General features: G+C 52.2%; 1 pseudogene; it reads right to left on the reverse strand.

The window, feature by feature from the left end:
• Window positions 1-1,743, reverse strand: part of LOC135918111 (monocarboxylate transporter 12-like) — a 26,083-nt pseudogene extending 24,340 nt beyond the window's left edge.
• Window positions 1,744-4,787: the final 3,044 nt, after the last annotated feature.

Here is a 4,787-nt window from a genome sequence, read left to right on the forward strand (position 1 = left end):
CGTAGAGAAGGTTCCCTGAAGTCGACCCAGTACGATGTGAGCTCGTCGGTGCTTCCTCAAACGACTCCTTCTCTTTGGAGGCCCACGATCCATTACTCTGTTCCTTCGGAGAGTTCGGGCCGATTGCGTACTCCGTGGCGTCGGTCGTAGTCTCTCTTCTGGCGCTGACGCTGCGACCTCTCGAAAGCTGCCTCTTCTTGGAAGCCTGGTGTCCGAGGCTGGATGCTTTCGCTGGACTTGAGCAGGGCCGTGCGCAGTCGTCTCCCCATGAGCAGCTCGCCGGGGTTGTGTTCAATCTTCAGTGGGTTTGTCCTTGTAGGCCAGAAGGGTTTTATAAGCGTCAGAAGTTTTCATTATGAAGCCCTTGATAATTTTCACGACGGACTTTGCCATTGCACTGCTCTGATGATAATGAGGGGTACACGTCACGTGTTGAAAGTTGTACTCTGATGCAAACTTTGAAAATTCAGCGCCGAATGCTCTTGAGAATTGCGGCCCATTATCAGAAACAACTACTTCCGGAATCCCGTGTCTGGCGAAAAGAGATTATCAGTGGCTTATTACTGCTGATGAAGTCAGGTTATTCAGCGGGACGAGCTCCGGGTATCGTGAAAAATAATCCGTGATGATCATCCACCATTTTCCTTCAAGAAAGAATAAATCCTTCGCAATGGACTGCCATGGCCTATTTGGAAACTTGGTCTGTTTCAGAGGCATATTTCGCTTGGTGCTCTGCTTGAGGTAGCTGTGGCAGTTCTTAACAAGTCGTTCATTGTCCGTGTCGATACTTGGCCACCAAACTGAGCTCTTGGAACATGCGCGGCAATTCTCGATGCCGAAGTGTCCCTCGTGAATTATTTTAAGGACAGGCTGCGGTAGTGTCGCTGGGATCACTATCCGAGAGCCGCACATGAGCAGGTTTTCGACAAGGGCAATGCATTGCCGCTTATTTTAGTAAGGCTTCAGGTCACCCCAACGTCTCGACGGCTCGGCCAGCCTTTTGTACAAAGGTTGATAAGAGCTTGACATACTGGGTCTTTCTCTTGCTCCTGGGTGATAAGCTGTAAACTCGGCGCTGTTACCGGGACTGATGAAGCCACCAATCGCAGATAGCCCTGGATCTCGTCCTCCAGTTCCAGCGATTTCGTCTGTGGAAGAGATGACCGAGAAAGCGCTTCCGCCACCATCAAGCCCCGGCCTCGAACATACAGAAATGCCATACGTGTAGCGTAACAGACGCATGCGCATTTTTTGTAGCCTCGGTGTTAGTTCGTCCATTCTTTTTGGCCCAAACAAAGATACGAGCGGTTTGTGATCTGTCTCGATCCTAAAACGCTTTTCTACGAAATAATCATGGAACACTTCACTGGCCCACACGAGGCAAGTCCTTCGTATCGTCGCTCGGTGGTTGTAAGATTTCTGGAAGCATAACAAATCACTTTGAACTGGCCGTCTTTTTGCCTTTGGCGCAGGACAGTTCCAAGACCATACGATGAGGCGGCTGCTGTGACCACTGTCTCCATGTTTGAATCGTAGATTCCCAGAATAGGGTCCGCTGAAAGAAGAGTCTCCCACTTCTTGAAGGCGGCTGCATGCACGGGACCCCACACAAAATCCTCTCTTAAGGTCATCATCGAAAAAAAGAGGCTGAAGGACTTTCGCCATGTGGGGCACATGGCGGGCCAGATAATTTGCCATGCCCATCACGGACAGTAACTCTGTCTTGGACGTCGGATGCGGCATTTCTGTCACCGCGTCAAGCTTTTGCGCATCGGGACGCACTGCGTTGTTCCCGATTGTATGTCCCCAAAATGAAATCTGCGTGATACTGAACTCACACTTATCTCTGTTCAAAATAATGCCCTCTGTGCGAAGGCGGTCCATCACTGCCCGAAGCTTCTCGTAATGCTGCGCCTGCATGGCACCCCAAATAAGCACATCGTCCACGGGGCAGACGACTCCCTCCTGTCCTGAAAGAGCCTGTCCCATTCGTCTTTGAAAATGTTCGGGGGCCGTCGAAATTCCGAACGGATGCCGGTTGAAATAGTACCGTCCGAACGCCGAGATAAACGTTGCGTATTCTTTGCTCCCTTCAATCAGCGTTATCTGTCAGAAACCCGAGTTCACGTCGAGTTTCGAAAACGTGCTTGCTCCTTGTTGTCGGGATGGCTCGATGGGCGGGATGGGATGCTATTCTTGTTGAACGTATCTGTTGAGTTCCGTGAAGTCAGCACAGATTCGAACAGCTCCCGAGGGTTTAAGAAGGACAACAATAGGGGGGCACCATATAGTAGGCTCGGTGACAGGAGAAATGACGCCTAGTGCTTGCATCCGCTCGAGCTCTGCTATTGTTTTTTCGAACAAAGGCAGGGGTACTCTACGTGGGGACGACAGTGGGAAAGGCTTTGCTTCCGGATTCAACTTGAGGTTATACTGTTCTTTGAAGTTTTTGAAGGTCCCCAGTCCCTGGCACATTTGTGGAAAGTCAGATTCGGGGTCTAGGTTCTTGACTACATTGATTTGTGGTAGTACGCAGAGCCTTTCTATCGGTGGTTTCCCAAGAAGAGGGGTTCGGAGACCTTGAAGTATGTACTGTCGGCCAAAAGGTAAATGGACCACGGCTTAGGTGGCAGGAGCGGCTGCGGCGCCACACCGGAGCGCTGCTATCTCGCTCCGCCCGCTGACGACGAGAGCGCTTCGAGTGACGCCAGACTTCAACCTCTCTCTCACGCGTGGCCTTGTCATGCTTGATAAATTTCTAGTGCGCCGTTTGGTTGCTCTGCTGCTCACGGTCGCGACGAAGGGGACCGTGCATTGCCCGTAGTCTAGCACATGGCACTGTCGCACAGTAGCGGACGGCCGCGGGGAACCAAACCGCCGCACTGAGAAAGAACGAAGACCCGTCCTCATTGTTTTTTTGCTTATTTTCACCGTATCTTTCATATTAGTGCATGTCGCCGGTGTCCACCGCTACTCAATTTAGCCGTAACGGTGGCTATGGTGACGCGCACACTTTCACGCCAGCGCGATAAGTTACGTGATGTGGAAAGTTGGGCTAGCTTGTGATTAATCATCATACCTTGATGGTGAAGCCGCGCACTGACATGGACACAGTGGAGACACATAAGAAACGCAGACGACACACGCAGTGAGCGTCGGCTTTTCATGTGTGTCTTCAGTGTGTCCGTGTCCATGCGCTGCTTCACCAGCAAGGTAAGCGATAAGTTACAGGCCTAAAGCTTTACTGCTTACTGCAGATACGGCTTTTCTGTCGAGATTACTTTTCCGACACTGTCTCCCGCAGTGGGTTTCATAGTCATATCAGCGACGCCTCTGAAAACTGCTTTGACTAGCTACTACAATGCATAGGCCGTTATGTAACTTTACAAAAGTACCGTCAGGAAGAGATGAGTGGGAAGACGAATCGGATACACTAGTCAGTCGTGAAGGTTTATACACGGAAGCATTCCATGGCTTCAAGGGGTCCTCAGTGCGATGTAAAGTTTCCGTCGACCGCCATGACTTGGCTTACTCGCCTTGACGTCAAGTCATAGAGCGCCGCCGCTATAGCTTCGGACGTCCGCGCAGCGCTTCCCACCATAGGTGTTCTGTGTTCCCACTCTGCAACATATCGCGCCGGCATGAAAGACCGCGCGTAACCGTAGCCATCAATGCGCCTACTTGCGTGATGTTGCCTAAAATCGAGCAGCAGTGGATACCGGCGACATGCACTAATATGAAAGGTCAGGTGAAAATAAGCAAAACAACAATCAGGACGGGTCTTCGTTTCTTCTCAGTGCCGCGGTTTGATTCCCCGTGGCCGTTCACTACTGTGCGACAGCGCCATGTGCTAAACTGCGGGCAATCCACGGTCCCCTTCGTCGCGACCGTGAGCAGCAGAGCAACCAAACGGCGCACAAGAAATTTATCCAGCATGACAAGGTCACGCGTGAGAGAGAGGGTGAAGTCTGGCGTCACTGGGAGCACTCTCGTTGTCAGCGCGCAGAGCAAGGGGGCCTCGGTGCGCGCGCTCCCCTTCGCGGCGCGCGCAGCTAAAACCCCTCAATTTTCCAAAAGTAGCGCCATTCTTAGATCTTTCCGCCACCCCGCTCACCCAGGCGCTTCCTCCTCCACTCCTCCTGTCGCCCCAGCCTCCTCCGCTCCCCCATTGGCCAATCTGTGTCACGTGAAAGCGGGCCCCGCGCTTTTGTATATTTTTTTCTTTCCGGCGCAGAGCAGGCGCCGCGCTTTTGTATATCTTTTCTTTCCAGCGCGCTGCGACCCCCAATCTTGGGCCTGCGACCCCCATTCTTGGGCCTGCGCGACGAAGTACGGCAGGCGGTTTGAAGGAGCGCGGTAGTTTTATACAATGTGTTAGGGCCGAGTGCTTAATTGCGATGCCGTGCTGCTGCGCCTACGGTTGCCACAACAGACCCAGTGACGGCAAAAAGCTTTTTGTTTTACCATCCGCCGGGCGCAACGCAAAACGAAGAAAAGTATGGATTCACTAGATCGGGCGGGCTGACTTCGAGCAAGTGGCAAAGAACGCGCGGCTTTGTGAAGTGACACGGCTCCTCCAACCTCTTCTTTTGACGCCCGTGTCAAAACGGGCCCGTGTCCAGTGCATTGGGGGTGCGTTAAAGAACCCCAGCTGCAAAAAAAAATTAATCCAGAGCCCCCATTATGGCGTGCCTTATGAGATCGTGGTGTTGGGATGTAAAACCCAAGAATCAACTTTTCTTCTGTCTTGTGTGCCTTGACTGTTCCAGTTAACGCAACACTGCTTC

This window comes from Dermacentor albipictus, chromosome 8 (assembly GCF_038994185.2).
Source record: "Dermacentor albipictus isolate Rhodes 1998 colony chromosome 8, USDA_Dalb.pri_finalv2, whole genome shotgun sequence".
In the NCBI taxonomy this organism is placed as follows: Eukaryota; Metazoa; Arthropoda; class Arachnida; order Ixodida; family Ixodidae; genus Dermacentor; species Dermacentor albipictus.